A 21,406-nucleotide genomic window follows, 5' to 3' on the forward strand; every position below is an offset into this window, starting at 1 on the left:
TCTGAGTAGCACAGCCAGTAAATATCAAACTAGAAAAAGAAAACCACATTGCTTGAATTGCGGTAGGACTTTATTTATTTTTTATTTTTATTATTTTTATTTTTTACCTCATCAGATCACAAATGTCTCTCAAAAGTTAGCTGTGAGTTTGGTCACACTGATTGGCTGACTAAAGAAAACATGATGTAAGTCCTTCCAGAGATATCCCAAGTGAATATCTCCCACTTTCTGTCCCTGCTACCACCTTGGCAAACACCTCTGTCACTGTTCATCATGCCTACTTATTACACTTTATCACTTCCTTCATCACTTTTCTTTATCCTTGCCTCCACCTTGCCCACTTCTTTTTCCCCACCCTCATCCATTCCTCACAAAGCAGCTACAATGTTCTTTTGAAAATGGAAATCAGATCTTATCCTAACACCATGGCTCTGAACCCTTCTGAGGTTTCTCATCATGCTTTGAATAAAGTCTGAACTCCTTTGCATGACCTCTAAGGGTCTGTTGTCGTCGGGGTCCTGCTGACCTAAACAACATCTCTCTTCATATCCCTGTCCCTCCTCGACTGCTTCAGCTCCTAGGACACAGCAAGGCCTCCATCATGCTGCACGCACTAGCTAGGACTTTCTCTCCCATGCCCACTCAGCCAGTCTTTCAGGGACGGCCCTAAGTAGGTTACCCACTGTTCTCTGTCACAGCATTTGATTTGTCTCCTTCACAGCACTTTACTCAAGTTGTAATTACGGTAGAAGCCCTTTTATCTGATGCAATGGGGGCTGAAATTAGATTATTTGTGAAAGATGATCAAAAAGGAGAATCACAAAAAATGATTCATAGCAGGTATTTTCTTTTAGCTTAAAACTGCTAAGTGCCCATGTATTTACCAATCTTTTGATACAGTGGGAACTTGAAGACATTTATGAAATAAATGTAAGTGCAGAATTTGTTTTTCCCCCAACTTTTCTAGTTGTCTCGCCTACACCTAACATGACAATGTTTTTAGTGATTCATCTTTGAGACTTTCAAAGGTATTTAACTTAGTTTCCAAAGAAATAAAACAACTTTGTCTTGCACTCGTATTTCACCAGTTTACATACTTTTCAGTTACAATGCCCCAATATAATAAAAACACAGAAGTATAACTAGGCTTGGAAACAACAGAAATGATTCCTAGCATATTTCCAACAAAGCTGACATGGACAGAACTAGATGGGCTGATCGGAGATGAGGCTATGGGCCAGAAGCTTCCAGGAGTGTCAGCACAGTTGTTTACTGAGAAAATGGGGCATGCAGGTCAAGCCAAAGAGATGGTTATGAGAGATTTCACTGCATCTAATTGATGGTTGGCTTGTTAATGATCTGTTCCTCTTAATTTAAGGCTGTATGTTTTGAGGGCAGGACCTCTTTCTCCTTTTTTCAGCCCGCTGACCCACCGCATAGCATTGAGAAGTATAACGAGTGCCAAGTAAATGAATCGCTAAGTGAACGTGATGTGTTTGAACTGTTGAGGTTCAGAGCTAATGGCTAAGAAAGGATTCTTGAGACATCTTTGGTACAAGAAGGTGTCTTATGAAAGCATGGGGACATGACCTGTGGGCAGAAAGAGCTACACTGGGATTGTGGTGGGTGACTGATTATAAACCTTCAGGTTGGGAGGGGGTTAGGGATAGCATTAAGTCTCTAAGATATTTTGGAAACAAGGTTTCCAGGACCTTGTAGGGCTAGCTGCTGTTAGGAAAAGGTTATTTATTACTACTTAATAAACATTCAGCCTTCAGATGTATATCAGGGGTCATAAGTTTGGAAAATGATTGCCAACATATATCTTGGGTCAGCAGGGATTGAGATGAAGGAAGTTTTCAAAATGAACAACTCAGGAAACTACAGATGCTGGCAAGGATGTGGAGAGATGGGAACTCTCTTGCACTGCTGGTGGGAATGCAAACTGGTGCAGCTGCTCTGGAAAAGAGTGTGGAGGTTCCTCAAAAAATTAAAAATAAACTACCTTATGACCCAGCAATAGCACTCCTAGGAATTTACCCAAGGGATACAGGAGTGCTGATGCATAGGGGCACATGTACCCCAATGTTTATAGCAGTGCTTTCAACAATAGCCAAATTATAGAAGGGATTTTTATATGTTCAAGTAGACATATAGGATCCTGGGGGTTTGGGATAAAATTGCCTTTTGCCCTTAGCAAAGTGTCATTATCAAGGCAGCTGAATTCCAAGAAGAATGTCACTCTGCCTGTTTCAAGAACTTGTCAATGGGCTGTAGACAGTAAGGAAATTTAAATTTTCCTTTGCCTCTGTTCCCCACATAAAATGGACTATCCCTCCCTCAAGTGAGGACTTTGGTTTCCTCAGCTGTAAGAGGATAGGCATGAGTTATACAAGCATGATCCAAGCAGATCCAAATTCTGCTCCCACTAATCACATTACCAATAACCATTTCTCTATTTCAAATTCTGGTTTCCTCCATACATTCTACGTATACCTTAGAGCATTACATTACTGACCTCCCTCACACCCACACAGGCCATACAACCACCACCACTGCCACACTACCACCTGCCCTCCCAGCTGGGGCCATTTGTTGCTTTAGCGTGACCCCCTTCCCCAGTGCCTCCTCTGAGACAGGTAAGCAGGTGGCAAGGCCAGTTATGGGCCGTGGTGCTAGGTCCACGGAACCCCTGCTGGGTTTGTGTCTTTGGGATGTTATGACGCCTGAAGCTGCCTTGAGTATGAGTACAAAGGGCCTCCTTTTTGTAGATCTGAGGTGGGAAGCTTGGATCTGCCTTATTTGAGACATTGGGAAAAATCCGCCCCTGCCATCCATACTGCCTTGGGTTGGTCTTTTCTGGTCCCCCCAGTGCTGAGATCCAGAGAGCTGAGATCAGGTGAGCACCTTGAGGGAAGAAGTTTCCATGGGTCTTCCAGCTACATATTTCCCTCTTATATCTAAGGAAAGAGAGGGGCTGTTTAGGGTTTGGGGATTCTGGTTACTAGCATAATAATAGTGGCAACAAATGGTGATGATGATGATGATGATGATGGTGATGATGATGATAGTTTCTAATATTACTGATAGCAGCTTGCATATATTGGGCCCTGTGAAGCTAGCAAATAGACAACATTTTACATTCATTAACTCTTTTAATCTCTGTAGCAACCCTAGAGGGTAAATGCTATTATTATTATTTTTTTTTTTTAAGAAGGACTGAGGGAGGTGGGCATCGTAGAGCCAATAATGGCAGAGCTAGAATTCAACTCTAATGTATGTCTGATTCCACAAAGTGAGTTCTTACTATTATGCTAAATAACCTTTTCACATATCTAACACCATGACATTCGCTGAGTGATTCATTTGCTGATTCAACATATCATATGTGATCCATTTTGGGGAATGTAAGAAGAAGGCACGTAGGAAATGTCTGTGATGAGTGACATTGTAGAGAGCTGATAAAAACGAGGAGACTCTAAGAGCTTCCTTTTCCTGCTCTCCTGAGACCAAGGATGTAAACACTTTTAATCTCATATAACAGCTCTGGCTATTTGGTGCTGGTGACTAGGTTGAGGGGGATTCTGAAGCCGTATCTGGGCTCCAGGGGATGCAGTGCTAGGACATGGGGGCGCTGTCTGCCCTGTTCTCCCTCTGGAGAATGAGCTGCCCTTTCCTCTGAATGTATAGAACATGCTATACGCCGACTGCAGAACTTACTTCATTTTCTCTTGTACAAGACTTTACTAGTGGTTCATGAGTCCATCTCCTCATCACATTAAAATGTCCATTTTAAAAGCAGGGGCCTCGGTTCTTATTTTCCCCATAATGTATCACATATGAGGCCGGGCTGTCATATCCTAGCATGGTATCCCATGCAGCCCAGATGCGGCTTCAGCATCCTCCTCAAACTAGTCACCAGCACCAAACAGTCCGAGCTGTTATGTGAGATTAAAAGTATTTTACATCCTCGGTGTCAGGACAGCAGGAGAAGGAAGGCCTTACTTAGAGTCTCCTCATTTTTATCAACTCTACAGCATTGGTCATCACAGACATTTCCTACCTGCCTCCTCATTTTAAAATGCTGAGGCAGTTTAAAGTGTTTTCTATCTTCTCACCTCACTGGCTGTCAGCTGGGGTCCAAGAGGTGAAGGCCCCAAGTCAGTATATCATGCTGTAATGGGCATCCTGAGAAAGCCCTGTGGGAGCATGGACCTCTAGGAGGGCTGCTGCTTCGAGCTTTACCCAAAGCCAGGAGGGAAGTGGAGGGAGGAAAAGGGAGGGAAGGAAACACATCTTTGCCCTCTTCAGGGCCTAAGTCTGCAGAGCAAAGACACAAAGGTCATGGAAAGCCATCCAGGATACACTGGCCTGTCTTTGGCCCCCAGCTTGGGGTCTAGTGCACCAGCCTACCCTTCCTGTCTCTGTGTGGAAACTTGCCCAGCCTCGTCCTATCTCTGGGCCTTGAGGTTCTTCTTGGTAAAACCTAAGATTTGGTGGCAGTTCCCTACAATTCCAATATTCTGTGATGATTCCTAGCCACAAAGTAATGAATGGGAGACAGAGCAAAGCTGGGCAGTTGATGAGGCAAGGACTCTGCTCAAGAAGCTGACCATGGCCATGAACTTGTGCATTTGCTCCTAGATAGGAAAGTACTGTAGGGAGTGCCCTGTCCAGTGCAGAACTGTACTGCAGGAAGAAGAAACTAGAAAACAAAACCCAATAATTTGGCCCACTGTATGGACAAGTAAACCAGAACAACATGAAACGAAAAAGCAGAACTGACTCAAGAGCAGGCTGGGGTACTGGCTCTGTAAGGATCTGGGGAGATGGAATATACAAATGGGCTAAAGCAAATGCAAATGAATATGTAGATGCATTTAGTTAATTTTTAAGTTGTCAAATATCCAATAGTGGCTGGTTAGCTTCAGATGTCACCCAGAGGAGCTAGATAACGTTCACTGAAGCAGTAACGCAGAGTAAAAGCTACCATTTATTGAGTATTTACTAAACATTTGTATTGCTAAACATGAGCATTAATTTCTTTATTTCCCACAACAATCTCATGAAAAAGGTATTAGCATCTCCATTTACAGATGAAGATACAAGGTTTCAAAGTCACATGGACACGGCCGACCTGGGAATCAAAACTAGGTCAGTCTGCACTTCAACCCCACTCCTGTAGCCATCCTGCCTTCAGAAAAGCAAACAGACAAACTGACCTCCCTCCTTACACCTACTCCCCTGTGATGATACGAATTTCATCACCACCCTCTCCACTCATTTCAGTCCTTTGAGATCCCACTCAAACACCACCGCTCCTGCAACAACCCCCATCTGAATCAATCCATCCCTCCTTCGGCTCTTACCTCACATTTCCATTAGTGCCCTTAGCACTTTTCTGCCTTGTTGTAGAGTTGATTGTGTCTGGTCCTCCCTTTACACACAAAGCAAGTTGTTCAGACTCTCATTTTGACACTTAGTGTTTTGCATTAATACCACCCACGCCTGGATTTGTCTCCCATCTTTTGCAATCAACATTTCCCTTAAAGACAGGAACTGTGTCTTAGGAATCTTTCTGTGGACCTGGCACTTAATAGTGCTTTGGGAACAGATGCTTGCTAGGGGAGGCTGGCACACACAGCTGGTTTCTCCATCCTGTCTGCTCTATCAGCTGTGACACCCCTCCGGAGTACTTTTCCTTGCACCTTTCCCATGGTCAGGGTCATTGGGCACTGCCAGGAGGGATCTGGGAGTCCTGTGTGGAACAACTTTCAGATAAGTGAAGGAGGTGAAGGAGAAACTGCCCTTCTCCATTGCCACTCTTGTCCCTGTGGTCCTCTTTCTTCCAATGCAGACCTGTCCTCTCTGGCGTCCTCAGAGTTCACTTTAGGGAAAGGATTGCTTATCCCGTTCTCTTACTTTGGAGTTAGTCACTTATTTCTTCCTTCCTGGGGAATTAAGTCTCTGATCCCCATAAAGAAATCTTTAGAGATCCTTTTTCAAGGGAGAGAGGCTTCAAGAGCCATACTTGGGATACCTACATGCCTATGCTGCCTCCTGGCTGGCTCTTTGAGTGGTTAAGAGCACAGGGTCTGACAGTGGACAAACTCCATTCAATTCCCCAATCTGTCCCTTGGGCAAGTTAATTAGTAACTCTGAAATCTTTGCTGTCTCATCTGTATTACAGAAATAATAATAGTACCCACCTAATGGTGCTGCTTTGAGAATTAAATGCATTTGAAATGTGTTCTTAGCACACAGTGCCTGGCTACCATGGTGTCTGTTGTTCCAGATGCTATTGTTGTGATGTTGCTGCTGTTTTGTAAACAACATCATCTCACCACTAGAGAGATAAGAGCAACATGTAGCTGAAAACCTTACCTCTGCAGTTAGTAGGAAACAAAAAGTCACATGTAGCTTCTAGCTGGAGCCTAAGAATAGCTGTAGTTAAGTTTCTGCTTAAAAATAACTTGCACGCTTTTAGGCTTTTAGAATCCAAGGTGTTTTAGAGAGCATCTTTATCAATTATGCCATTTTATAGAAAATGGAAGCTCAGGGAGGTGAAATGGCATTTCCAGAGTCAATCAGCCAAATGTCAGGCAAGGTGACACTCAAAGTCAGGTCTCCTGACCCCAGTCCACCCAGTGTATTTCTCACTGGGTATCCCTTGAGCGGCTGCCCTTTTCTTGGATTTAACCACTGTGTGCTCTCTCCACCTTCCCCATCAGTCCCCATGGTAATCTGGGCACCACCTAAAGATGTTGCTTTGCCTGGGATGGAGAAGACCATGGTGCTACATCTTGCAGAATAGACACTGCTGAGATGAGTGTATTTCTCTATCCAGACAAGTTTCGACTCTGGTCTAACTGTCCGTTACTGTCACTCCTACATGAACCAATTCTGCTGAAACTAATGTGCCAATGTTAATATTAGAACTGCGGGTTAAGGGTCTAGTCCTCCCGTTCAAAGGCTGCCATTGAACTCTTGCCAATGAGAATCGCACTGGCATCTGGAGTGAGTGTCAACAGTATAAAACATGAGGAAAATAAGGTAGATTTGTCATTCTCCACATCGAGAGAGCAGAGTCAAGGCCTAACCTAACTACCAGAGATGAGATGAGGTAAGACCCCGGATGGAAATCACTCAAGGTGCAACTGTGGGGAAGAGACCCTAACCAGACCTATCAGGTGCTCTGACTCCCAGAGCACACCGGACAAGCCCTCTGCTCTAAACATGCGCCTAAATATGCTTTGTACCTTACCACCTCTGAACTTTTGTTCACATTGCTCTTTCTGCTTTCCTCTATTATTTAAAATTATATAGGGCTCTGTATCATTTTTAAAAAGCATTTTTATTCCTGCTGTTTTGCTGAATAATCAGAACTCTGTGAGGCAAGTGCTTATCACTGCTCTGTCACTGATAAGAAACTGGCAATTTAGAGGCACAAGAAGACTTGCCCTGGGCCACAAAGCTCATCTTGCAGTCAGGCCTTTTTCATTCTCCAATCTCCAGGTTCAGAGACTTTCCATATGTGAGAGTCAGTGGAGCCTCCAGGCTTTAAGCCCCATGTAAGCTCCAGATTGCCTGGGTTTGAATCCTGGCACTTGTCGTTTGTTTGCTACTTGCTCATAGTATGAGCCTAAGCCTATTAATTAGATAGTCTATGCCTCAGTTCCTCTATAGGCAGAATGGGAATAATCATAGTTTCTGTGTCAAAACAATGAGAGGAGTAAATGAGTTTTTATGCGCAAAATGCTTAGAACAGTGGCTGGCACAAAATACCTGCTCAGTAAATGTTGCTATGGCAACTACACTGCTTCCTGTTTGAATTCTCTCTGCCAACGCTCATCTGAAATGCCATGAAGTGCTGTTCTGACTTTTTGTAAATAGATGCAATTCCTGTCTCTTTCAGACCCTGTAATCATTTGTACTTTGCTCCCAGCACACAGTGTGTTCTGCTGTGCACCGGAGATATCTGTAAGCCTGCTTTTCTCATCTAACTCCCGCTCGCCTGTGAGTGCTGTGGTATCTGAGAGAGCCCTCTGATATAAGTACATCCCCCGCAGTGCCTGGCATGGTGCTCAATGCCAAAGAGAAAAGCAGTTGGCAAATATTAGTTCCACTTCACTCAGTTAAACCCAGAATTCCAGTTCCCATTAAGTCCCAGAATGTTAGGGCTGGAAAGACTCCTTAGGGATCAGCCAATCCTCTCGTGTGGCTAGATAACTGGGCTGCTGCCAGACGGAAAGGTACTTGTCCAAAGTCACACTTGTTAGTGGCAGAAATAGGCATGGAAACCAGATCTCATCCTACCAGCAGCCCTGGGCTCCACCCAAACCACAGGGCTGCGTCTCTCTCCATGGAATGGAGGGGGAAACAGCCCATGTAGCAGAAGTAAAAAGCAAAGGATGGGACAAATGGCAGCACACAGCTAAGCTTCAGCACCACTACTGCTCCTGGCATTGAAATGCATTAGGAAAATGCATCTCCAGAAGCCTACCAGGGAGGAAGAACTGGAATAAACTGCATGACCAATAAGGTAGTTTCTCTGAACGAACCTGCGATATCCCTGCGGCATGAATGCATCAGGAGCCCTGCAAAGGAAAAGCTTCTGGATCCTGAATATATTAAAATGCAAACCTTGAAGTGGTTCTTCTCCTCTTTCCAATTAACACATAATCGAAACTGATGTCCTCATACTTTGGGCTCCAGAACACGTTCTTCTTGCTGAAATTTGTATATAGTCAAGACTAAGATGCACTGTCCCTGTACACAGAGGCTATTTTTCACAGTTCTGGTAGGAATAAGGAAAGGTAAAGTTCTTATCAGCCTACGCCCCAGAGCCTCTTTTCCACAGACTATTGTCATGTTGTTTCCCCTTGTTGAGTTTCAGATAATGTTGAGATTCATGTAAAATGAATCAGAGATCATTCTGTACTGGTCAGCTTGACTTGGCCAGAGAAATGTTTTGATGGCTGATACTGTCAAGTCTTGTCTTCCAAAGTAAGATAAGGTAAATAGGTTTTAAGGTGATAAGCTCCCCCATCATCTCTGATGTAAATGCCTTGAGGGAGGGGGGTGGTGAGAAGCTAGTTCTGAGGACAGTGGGGCTTTGCAGGAGCACAATAAGCAGGCACAGCCCTGGAGTGGGGTCTACTGTGGCTTACATCCTCACCTCTGGCTCGTTCAGACGATGACGTCCATGGGCACTCGTAACCACCAAGTGAGCCTCTGAAAAAGGGGGCACGTTGGCTTGCCAAGTCCCGGTTAGTGACAGTTAATTGTTCACAAAACAGCCTTCCTGGGGCGGGGGAATGCCCAGAGGGCAAACAGTTCTGACCTGGGGATTTTGAGAGAAGTCATCTTCTCCTTTTGCTCTCTATCCAATACATGAGTCATTTTTAAAACATTTTTAATGTCAGGGATAAAAAGTGCTTGTAACAGTCATGCAGGTGAGCCTGGGAGAAGTAAAAAAAAAAAAAGACTTTGTGCAAAAGAAATTGATCTGGAAGTCATTTCTAACAAAGGGGTACGTACCCCTTTGTTTCCTCTAGATTGTTAAAACTAGTTGTCATTATTTCAATCCATACATTGGTTTAACAGACACACTGGAGACACGTGATGTGATTAGCTTTCAAAGAGCTCGCCCACTATCTTACTGACACCATAAACCATGTATGAAGCAAACTGGCACTAACTTATTATAATCTTTGCCTTAAAGAGTCACCTTCTCAGTCCCTGTGATTGGTATCAACTTCCATACTGCTCCAAAGATGAGCCATTAGGCATGTTGAATGCATATGTTTTGAGTGGCATTTCTAAATTTAAATTTCCCCTGGGCACCAGGGAGCTGACTTGACAATATGGATCCCATTACTTGCAAAAAATGCCATTTTCTGTTATCTCGACGGCCTCCATGTTGATGGAAGTAACAATGGTAAAGCATGAAAATGGAATTGGCCTACAAATTTTGAAGTTTAGTGGATTAATAAGATTGATCGCTCTTTATTGCTGTTTGTTTTTCACCCTTACACTTAATCAGTGTCTTCACTTAAAAGAAAGAAAGAAAGAAAGAAAGAAAGAAAGAAAGAAAGAAAGAAACTTTATTCCCTGTATGACTGAATGCTCCATCAGCTCAGAACATCCTGAGCTGTCACTTAGTACCTCCTAGTAACATATAATAAGCCCCCGCTGACGCTGTTGAGCTATAAGTTCCTTGAAGTCAGAGACAATCTGACATGAATAAGAACCAGCTCTGCAGGTCTGTCCCTCTTTGTGCTAAGTCCTGGAGGCAGCACTCTGCAGTGCAGGGTCAGCAAATGCATGACACACATACTCTCCTCTTCTGCACCCAGGGCAGACATCACTAATTGATCATGGCATTCCTTCCAATGCAGCCCAGTCAAGGCCTCAGAGTTCCCATCATCAGCATTCCTGGAAGCCACTACTGATTTATCAGAATTCACAGGCTTGATAAAACCTATTTTCTGGCCTAAACTTAATGGTTAAAAGGAAGGGCTTTGGAATTGGACTGACCTGAATTCAAGTCCGAACACTGCCGCTTACTTGCTATGTGACTGGGAGAACAGTTGTCCAAGTGCCCTAAATCTCAGTTTTCCCCACTGCAGAGTGTTTCCTCTCATCCTTCGGAGGCCTACATTTATGTATTTCCTCCTCTGAGAAACCTCTGTTCACTGAAGGCCTCACCTAGGCCTCAGAAAACACCCTGAGCTTGTTCTTCATAGTCCTTCCCACTGGAGCAGTGATGGGCCCCTTCCTTCTAATTCTCCCCGTTGGCCAGTGAGCTCCTCAAGGGCAGTTACATTTCACAGTTATATTTTCAGAGCCTGGCAAAAGGCTTGGTACAGTAAATAGCTAAAAATAGGGGGTACCATTAACACATAAAAATCACTTAAAACAGTGCTAAGAATATGACAAATGCTCAATAAACATTAGCTCGTCTCATATTTTTTGTTACGTTCCATAATTTGAGGCTCAGAGAAGAAAGTTTACCATGGAGCTGTTACATATGTATGGTTTAATTTTGGATCATTATCACTCTTCAACTGCCAAGGGTACCAAAGGTATCAATACTTCCTGCATCTTGAGAGAGCTGCATTCCTTGAAACAGGGCCACTTTCTTCTTTCTCAGGCCCCATAAAACTTAACATGGAGCCTTATACATAACAGGCCTATCTGATCATGTTTTGGGCCATGCCTGCCAGCCCAACCTTTGCTGATTCCAGCCCCCAACAGGCCTTTCCTAGATACTCCCAGGTTACTGGAGTCCTGCCATTCTCTTTTGAGTACCCATGGCCAAAATATCAGCCCGGGAGGTCTGTCCTAGGATAATCACTTATGGCTGTGGTTCTCAAACTTGAGCATACAGTGCATTTGATTTCCCTAGAGGGCTTGTTAAGATGCAGACTGTTGGGCCCCCCCTCAGAATTTCTGATTCTGGGGTAGGGCTTGAGAATCTGCATTTCTATCTTGTTCTCAGATGATACTCTGTGGCTGGTCCTGGACCATTCTTTGAGAATCGCTGACTAATGGAAGACAGGAGATAAAAGACAAACACTCTTGTCTAGAGTATAAAGTTTAAGTTCATTCATCAGCTCCCAGACTGGTGATGATCTCCATTTGAATCCTGTAAGCTGTATTTGCAACCAATTCTTATTAAAATCAAGGAAATTGACACATAAGTGTCAGCTGCAGGACCTTGCTGAAGGATGAACAAGCAGGGTGTCTAAATTTTGCTGATGGAGCTTGCAATTGTCCCCCTTTCTCAGTTGACAACTAGTAACATGACTTGATACTTTAATATCTCGCAGTTAATATCATAAGTTTGCAGCATACTTTATATTTTTTCAGAGTGTTTTCATCCATATTATCACAACTGATTCTTACAGTTACTGCACTGGGGGGGGGGGAGGCAGACAGGAATTAGCATCTCTTTTTAGATGACAAGGCAGAGTAAACCAGGACCCAGGTCCCTACCCATGATACCCCATAGTCTCTGATGCAAGTGTCAGTTCTGCCTTTGACCTCCCTTCATGTACTAAATCTTAATTTATTTTGGATTGTTACAGATGCTTTGAGTTAGAAGACATCATAAGGAGACCTTCTAATCAGAAGGTTCTGAGGCCCTTGGGGATACAGCTTTCATTGGTAGCCTCAGGAAAGCTTTGGACTCTTCTAATACAATACAAATGTGCAAAAATATGATACAATTTACATATAGCTTCCGGTTGTACAAGGACCAATTAAAGTCCAACGTCACCATGTTTCATGACTGCAAGAGACACCAATCCCACTGAACTAACTGTAGTCCTGTAAAGATCACCCACCAACCATGGAAGAAGAGCAGAGGCTGTACATTCCACTTTGGTTGGTTGGTTTTTGTGATTTTTAATGGATGAAAAACTGAGATTCAAGAACTCTAGTGATTTGTTTCAGGTACCAGAGCCAAATAAAGGCAGAAGTAAAGTAGGAAGTAGGACTTCCAGAAGGCAATGTGGTACTGTGGCAGGGAGCTAGCCTTGGAGTCAGAGAAGCTTTCATTCTCAGCTTGTACTATTTACTGGCTGTAAGACCTTGCTTAACCTCTCCAAGATTAAATTTCCTCACTTTACAAATAGGAATCAGAAGAGCAAATAATGTTTAAAAACTATATACTGAAAGGGAGCTTCTAGTCTATGGATTAAAAGAAGGAAAATATGTCAAGTGCTAACACAAGTTGTGGCACCCAGTGAGCACAAATTCCTTGGCTCCTGGACTATTTTTGCAGTTCATGTTCATATGTAACAATTGGATAAGTCTTCCTTTCTCTCAGAACAGATAGATAATATGGTTGGCTGGAAACCGTATATACTCATGTCCTCTAGATCATGTAAATCTATTAGACGATACCATTACTTATGACTGTGTTCACATGATATGATGTTCCTATATGCTTACGTCATAGCTCCATGTAGACATTTGTCCCTTAACCATGGGTACAAAAATAGAAAAGAAAAATCTCACCAAAGGGAAGAAAGCCCAGACTACAGTAGTGTCTAGTTTTCCCTACATTTTTTAATGCTTGCTTCAGCCTGTATAAGATTCATTCTTCCCACTACAAAGGAATCATATTGTACTTCCTAATCTACAGAGAGGAATGACTTTCACCCTACTTTTTCATTGTGTATTTGCATCTAATTAACATTTAAAGTTAAGCAGAATTTAGGGGCGCCTGGATGGCTCAGTTGGCTAAGCGTCTGACTTCGGCTCAGGTCATGATCTCGCAGTGCACGAGTTCGAGCCCCGCATTGGGATCTGTGCTGACAGCTCAGAGCCTGGAGCCTGCTTCAGATTCTGTGTCTCCCTCTCTCTCTGCTCCTCCCCCACTCGTGCTGTTTCTCTCTGTCTTTCAAAAATAAATAAAAACATTTAAAAAAAGTTTTAAAGTTCAGCAGAATTTATAGGTCACTTCACTGTATACACTTCATTGTATGTTATACATTAAAAAGAAGGTCCTTGTTTTAGATTACTATTGAACCCTAGAATGCCAGGAGTAAAAGGAGCTCTACACAGAGGCTTCATCTAATTCCTTCTGTCATAGGAAAGAGGCAGATGCTCTGGGAAGGGGAAATTTGTCCTTGAGGTCAAATAGTTGAGGGTATGGCAGCAACACCAATATTTGAACTTACTTTTCCTGACTCCAAACTCAGCATTTTAGCCATATTTTTCCTGATCTCGCTCAGATTTTAAGCCAGAAGGGCCCAGCAGTTGTAGCATTTCCTACTCTTCATTTTCTTCTGCTCTCATTGTATTTTTCCGAAAATAAATTTGGTAGACAGTGGGATAAACACACACATTCTTTTTTCCATTTAACATGGATGGTTGGCCCTGGTTCTGCCTGCTGCTTTTATAAGACTCCCACTATGCTTACCCTCACCAATACATTACATAATATAGGGGCACTAATCCATCTCTCCCCCTGTACCATGGGCTATGTCACTGCCTGATTATAAAGGAGGTCTATCCCCAGGGAAAATGCCCTAACTCAGCCTTTTGGAAAAAGAAAGATCTTCCTCAACTCTAAATGACTGGATTGATGGAATAAACCAAAGTGTTCAAAATGACTTAAGTACAGGATGAATTTGGGGGTTCCCGATCTAGCTCAAGACTCAACTCTTTTTTTTTTTTTTTTTTTTGTCTAATGTCCCGTAGGTGCCATGGCCTCATGGAGTCCCTGTGGACTCTCAGGAAAACGATGCACCTTTAACGAGACACTCCCTTTCATTAAATAAGTTAACAGTAGAGTGGGAAAACAGTTTAGCCAATAAAGTGGGAAAACCGTTTAGCCAAACTACATTTCTGACCATAGTCCTATCAAGCTGTTAAGATCTGCCCCCGGACTAAGTGAGGTCGTGATTGTGTGTTATTCAAGTTGGCAGAGACACAGCTGTGTGAACCTTATGAGGTCATTATTCTGAAATGTCTCCATTACTAGCATTGTCAGGAAATGGTATCTTGGAGAAAGTAGGGAACAATTTTATTTTGTAAGTGGCTACATAATTTTAAATGTTTTGAATAGAAAAACTTCCTACTGGGTTCTACATATGCCCCTGCATTTGTAAAAAGAACTGAACATATACAACGTCACCTTGGCCGATGTGGTGTTGCAGATGGTAAATATTTTCAGAGCTAGGCACTGTATTTTATACTTTTTAGAGAACTCCCCTTGATTTCCTAGAATGGGATCTGACACATAATAGGCATATGATACCTGGTTTCTTATTGAAAGTCATAAGCATTGGTGTGAGTGATAACTTAAGGACTCCCTAAGTAGTAAGGTGTTTTGGTTTTGTTTGTTCATTTTGGTCACCAGACAGCTTCATACTCGTTGAGCACATAGTCTCCGCTGGGCCCTCCCTCCTCGTCTGCTGTCACTCCTCCCTTTGTCAGCAGCCCCTGCTCACTCCACACTCACCTGCTACTTTTCTTGTCTGCTGCTGTTAACAAGTTCAATGACCAAGACTGTGAAATTACTTAACTTACATTTACACAGTTTTACAGTCAACATGCATTTGCCTGCAGGATGCAAGAGGGATGCGATTCTTTCATCTGGCTTTATTCCACCTTTATATATTAGAAGTCTTCCAGAATTACAAGGTCGTTTAAAATCTGGAAGCTGGGCAAGTGGGGATGCACATAGGATAAAGTGCAAACTACCTCCAGAAGTTGTAATCTTCTTAACTAGACAGTTTAGACCCTAGATTCCATCTATCACACTCTCCATCCCAGCCCCACAGAGATTTCTAGGCCATCTACTTCCACTCTTGCTAAAGTGACAAAATTAAGCCAAATTGCTATGCAAACAGGTTATCTCTGGGGAAAAAAGATTCAATACACAAGAAACCACATAATCCTGTGTTATCTTCTGGTTGTTACTACATCTATCAAGATGGGTCTGGAGAGTCATAATAGGATGCGGGTGTTCTAAGTGGAAGAAAACAGTTTGAGGAAAATTAGGCCAAAAACAGAGTATACATGTGACCTTTTGACCTTTTGGGGGGTGCCAGTGGTTTAGCGTGATAAGAATGTACAGTGTATCAAAAGGACTTAAGGCAAACAAAAACCAAAAAATAAAAAAAAAGCAAAACAAACAAAAAAAACAAAAAGAAAGGGTAAACTCAAATAATAGACATAAAGAGAAGGATAATATTTTTAATTGGTCATGGAGACCCACTACAGGAATGAGATGAGGGCATGACCTACTCTTAAGTATACTTTAGGTGGTGACTTCTATAAGATCTTACAGATTGAAAGGAGGTGGCGCAGGAAAACAATTTGGGGATCATGTATACCAGCACATCCACTCTTCTTAATCCCAGCACAAGGACCAAATACCACCTTTTCTCATTTCCACTCAGGACACCTTAGAAGAGACTAGATGACCAGACAGAGCCAAAATTGTTGTCCTACTTCCAGATAAAAGAGATGGCTAATAACACAGCACTCTTCCCCAGAGGGAAGAAGAGAAGCCAATATTCCCAAGGACCAAATGGCTGATTTAGCCACTTCCTGAGAACAAAATGGCAGCCATGTTACAGAACCCCAGCTGTATATTTAGTGGAAAAGATGCATATACTGGACTCTGACACACCCTGGACTCTTCATTTGGACATTTATCTCTTAAAATTTAGGAATGGAGTGTGACTTCACTGGCTCTCTAATTTTCTGAGCATTTGATTGTTTGGCTCAGAGGAATCTTTCTCAATGTGCTAAATATCTATAGCCTTTCTTACGAATACCAGGAATAGTCTTTATATATGAGGGCAGGAAATTTCTTCATATCTCTAAGCTTTTACTAAGAAGTGTCCTTTTGTCTGAAATGCTTTACTCTCCCAACTTTCCCTAATGATAATACTAGAAGACAAGTAGCAGCATAAACAGCAATGGCTGTGATAAACAACTGAATAGGTACAAAGAACGGAGCTTTTTGCTGAATTCCTAATGTATTACCTCATTTGGAATTCCCAACATTCTAATTTACGTAATTTCAAAAGTATGGATTAAAATGTTGGTGTAGGCAGCATAAATAACTTGGCTAGTTTCACACAGTCCAAACATTCAGGGATAGGAAGCTTAATAATCACATGGCCTTCAATTCAACTTTTTATAACAATTTCTAAATGATTTTTACATTTTTAAGACAGTACTCTTCCCTACAAATGGGTGGCAACTTGGAAGCTGCAGGAAGGAGAGACAGAAGGTTGTCTGTAGGACCTGAAGTCCTAACCTTTACCCAAAGGCATTGAGTGTTGCCTCAAAAGGCCACCAGATCCAGGGATCCTCCTTCAGAGCAGTTAAGAAAAGTCCAATGCCAGATTCTGTTCAGGAAGCAAGTACAGGAGTACTTGTGAGTGGCTTTTTGGGGGTGGGGGAGGTAGAATCTCTGAAAAACGTAATGCTAATGTCAGACATACTTTTTTAGCTTCTAAAAGAGGTTCCAGGAAGTCTTAACTTGTCCTGTGGTAGGGTTTCCACTGAGGGCAGGGTCAAGAACTATAACCTTAGTAGAAAGGTACAACTCTTCATCAAGTTTAACAGTCTCCTTGGCTACCAACGGGCCAACCTTGTCTGCCTATTGCTATCAAATACTTGCCATCAATGTATTAAGTTTTCTTGTTGGACAATTTACACCCTCCAGTACAGATTCTATGAAAGTGTTCCTAGGCCTGCAGCATTTTCTCTTGGTGTGTTCCTTAGCTCCATGTACCTGACACCATCCTCTAAAAATTCTTTAATGACATCTTTTGTAACCATGAGCATATCTTCATGGTTAGTAGTAAGCTGATGAGTAATTTGAACTATGTGGAAACATTCCTCTCATGACAGGATCGTGGATTTTAAGACCTGGGCTTTTTGGCTATTAATTTCTTCATGGTGTTAGAACCAATGAGTTCATTCAAGTGGGCATGAAGTTCCACTTTAGGTAATTCCGAGTAAAATGTTGCCTTCCATGGCCCTTGTTCTTCCTCCAACACAAATTAGCAGGATAAGAAGTTCCTCAAACCTTTTGTTCTTTGTCTAAACAATACAGCGTATTTCAATCAGTAAGTGTGGTGGTTTGAATTTCCTTCTGATCGCTTTTCTTCCCCATTTTGATACAATTAGCTGTATGTGTAGCTCTGGGCTCAGCTTCATCACCACGATGGGCCACTGCTCTTGAGTCTCTCCTGCCCTTGTGCCTGCAAATCCTTGAGGATGGGGCAGGGGGAGCATGGAGCACCACGAATAATAGTATCCTCAGCAGGAGTTCCCTGGCTGCTTTGCCAATTCGGGTACCACATGTGGCCCTCCACTCATCCACCAAGGGCTATTACAACTACTATAGCGCCCTGTGGCACTGCCTGCGTGTCCTACCCAACTTTTCAGAAATCCTTTGTCCTTAGGCTTCAATTAGTGCCCAGGAATGTACTCCTCCCTTTGAATGCTGCTGCTGTATATTACTTGGACCCATATGATGGCAATATCTACCTAAAATTCATTCATTCATACGTTTTTATTAAATGACATACTACATGCCAGGCACTGTGCTAGGCCCTGGGAGGCTAGATTGCTATCCTGGAGGAACTCCAGGATATGAGTATGTGGGAAACATAAGTGATTAGAATGTGGGGTAAGAAGCATTATGAACAGGAGTCAGGAAGAGTTCCAAAGAGAGCATAAAGGGGGGAATAGCTAACCCAGTTGTTAAGTGCTTGAGAAGCCTTCCAGGGGAAAGTGTTAGTGAATCTGGGACCTACATAACAAATAGGATTGTGGCAGGTGAAGAATGGAAATATCCCAAACTCAGGTAAGCGGCAAATGCGAACTTTTTAGTCTCACCACGCCTCTCACCCATAGACGATGATCTGGAAATAAGGGGAGGAGTACATTTGGCATGGTTGATTCCAGAGTCAGACAGACGTGAGTTCAAATCCTAGATCCATCAGTTCCTGGCTTTGTGACCTTGGGAAAGGAATTAGCATCTCCAAATCTCAGTTTCTACATCCAGGGATAGAGATAAGTAGTAGTGCCGTCACTTAAGATTGTTGTTGTTGCAAGTATGAAAATGATGTAATGATATATAAAGGGACATACCACAGCAGCTAGACCAACCAAATCTCCAATGATGGTGGTACTTTTTGACCGTGATAATGGTTAGTAGGTCCACCTAGATTATGACCTCTCTATAAATAGGAATCTGACTATTTTTCTTTGTGTTTCTCACTGTGGCTTAAACTACATAGATTTACTAACAGGTATTCAGTAAGTTCCTGCTGACAGATTTGTTTGTATACATTTTTCCATTAATTCATTAAACATATTTATTGAGCACTTACTATGTGCCTGTCTCTGTCCTTCATGCTGTGGATACAAGAATGAACAAAGCACATTCCTGGAGCTCTCATCCTAAAATTCTGACCAGCAGTTCCATAAAATTGATGGTTACTTATATCATGAAATCAGGTTTGGAAAATACCATCCAAAGCATAAGAATCACCTGACTTGTTAGTGATAATAACTGTAATTCCACTTGATGTTTCTGAAGAACCTGATTCCTTATCTTAAGAACTCTTCAACCAATTTAGTGTTTTTCCACCTGCTACTGGGTCTTGCCTGAATTGAAAATGATGATTTGCACTTCACTCCACAATTCACATCACAGCTCCCCCCCCCCCCCCCCCCCCCCCCCCCCCCCCCCCGCCACCACGGTCCTTATCAGCAATAGACCAATTTGTTAATCTGCTTCTTTCTTTTAACTGCCTTCTGCTGGTACCTGAGAGGCTGTCTGTCTGCATAGAGAGGGGGGTGGATTATCAGTCAAACAACTCAAGTTGTAACCTTAGTTGTGAAAGTAATCAATTTTGATATGTTTTTTCATTTATTCTTTCAATGAATATTAATGGACTGCTTAATAGAGGCCCAGCATGTTCTGGTCGAGGGCTCAGGTGCTGGAGTCAGAATGCCTAAGTTAGAAACTAGCTCTGCTACTTTTCAGTCATATAATCATGGGTGACTGACTTGACCACTCAGTTTTCTGATCTGCAAAATGGGGATAATAATCACATCCACCTCACAGGATGGTTGCAAGTATTAAATACATGTAAAAATACAGGTAAAAAAATCTTAGAACAGCATACCTTAAACTAGTAAGTTCTCAATAAATGTTAGATGCTATTACCTTATTGTTAACATCTATTGTTACTCTCAAATGCCAGATGCTGTATATAGCACTGAGGAAATAGGGTGTGGGGGCAAGGACATGGTGTTTATCCTTAGAGATCTTGCTTCTATTAGATGAAGAGACATTAGGAACTGACTTCTCAAATAAATACATAATTAAAAATTGTGATAAATACCAGGAGGAAATGAACAGGGTATAGTGTGTGGTCTGAGACTTAAAGAATAGACAGGAGGTGAAGTACTGAAGAAGGGGTGTATGCTATGTGTGAAGGACTGTCCAGGAAGAGAGAAAAGCATGTGTAAAGGCCCTAAGACAGGGACTGAAGGGCCTTTGTGGTTACAGGTAGAGGCTGAGGTAGAGAGGACGCTGAGGCAACAGGCAGGGTCCAAGCCACACAGTGGAGTTTAAGAATTTTCCTAAGGGCAAAGGAAAACCACCCATGGGGCATGGTTTCCTTTCTGGCACACAGATTTCCCAAACCTGAGGTGAGAGAATTATACAAAAAATCATCCCGGGGCATCTGGCTGGCTCAATTGGTTAAGACCCAACCCTTGGTTTTGGCTCAGGTTATGATCTCATGGTTGTGAGATCAAGCCCCACATCAGGCTTTGCACTGAGCATGGAGCCTGCTTGGGATTCTCTCTCTCCTCTCTCTCTGCCCCTCCCCGCCCTCTCTCTAAATAAATAAATAAACTCAAAAAATTATCTCAAGCTCCTTTAAGACTAAACAACATAAGATTCTGTGGCGACTAACAACAACAACAACAACAACAGAAAGGTGGTTTCTGGGAAAAGTAGAGAAAAAAAAAGTAGAGGTAGAAAAGGGAAGAAAGAGGGAGACAGGGAGGTAAGAAATAAGGAAAGAAGCAGCTGACTACAACTTCAGAAGAAACATAAAGTCGAGAAATGCAATGTTAAATGCTTGGTGCAGAGATGCAGACTAGGTATCTATTACATCCATGTGTGTGTGTGTGTGTGTGTGTGTGTAGGTGTCTTTGATGCATGTATTTGTACGTTCACTGATTTGGCAGGAGCCCAAACTGGGGGAGCTTTTCCATGGGTGACAAATAAGTCTAATGGGCTGGAAACAGAGAGGAAGAAAAATGCTGTGTCATTCATTTTGGTTAAATGCACGATTACTGGATATAAAGATGCATCTGGAACAGCTTCTGCTGGAAAGCTGGTGTTCAGGCATTGAAACGCCTGCCGAGGCATGGTTCAGCGGCTCCTTTCAGGAGCTGCTCGCTGGAAATCAAACAGAATTACATTAGGAAAGGCGTGGCAGAGAAAGTACTCTCCAGAACAGGAAATTTTACTGAGAGGAAAAGAAAAGGGAGTTTAGTCCAAAAAGAAGGGCTGACTCCAAGAATGCTAATTTGTTCAAACCTTCCGGAGCCCAGAGGAACTTGAGCACTTCTTGCTTTAATATTCAGATGCAGTGGTGCAAAGAAGTAGGCAAGGTAGTGAAAAGCAAAAAGAAGTAAGTGTTCTTTTGGCCCATATTTCTCCTTCCTGGCTGAGTAGGGGTATAATTTAAGGATTTATGAGGGGGAAGCACACTAGTCCTATTCTGCAAACACTTTATAATGCTAATACCACCTCTGGCTGTCAGAATTTACTGATACGGGTCTCTAGGGTTGTGTATCATATGAACCTAGCAGCAAATGCTGGGAAGAATACTGG

At 42.6% G+C, this 21,406-nt stretch overlaps 1 protein-coding gene and 1 pseudogene across 4 annotated transcripts in view; both read right to left on the reverse strand.

The window, feature by feature from the left end:
- The window catches only part of GRIA1 (glutamate ionotropic receptor AMPA type subunit 1), a 299,786-nt gene that overhangs the window by 155,615 nt on the left and 122,765 nt on the right, over window positions 1–21,406 (reverse strand). The window lies entirely within an intron of this gene.
- Window positions 16,785–20,938, reverse strand: LOC125172832 (adenosine deaminase-like protein; annotated as a pseudogene).

This window comes from Prionailurus viverrinus, chromosome A1, assembly GCF_022837055.1.
Source record: "Prionailurus viverrinus isolate Anna chromosome A1, UM_Priviv_1.0, whole genome shotgun sequence".
NCBI classification, from domain to species: domain Eukaryota; kingdom Metazoa; phylum Chordata; class Mammalia; order Carnivora; family Felidae; genus Prionailurus; species Prionailurus viverrinus.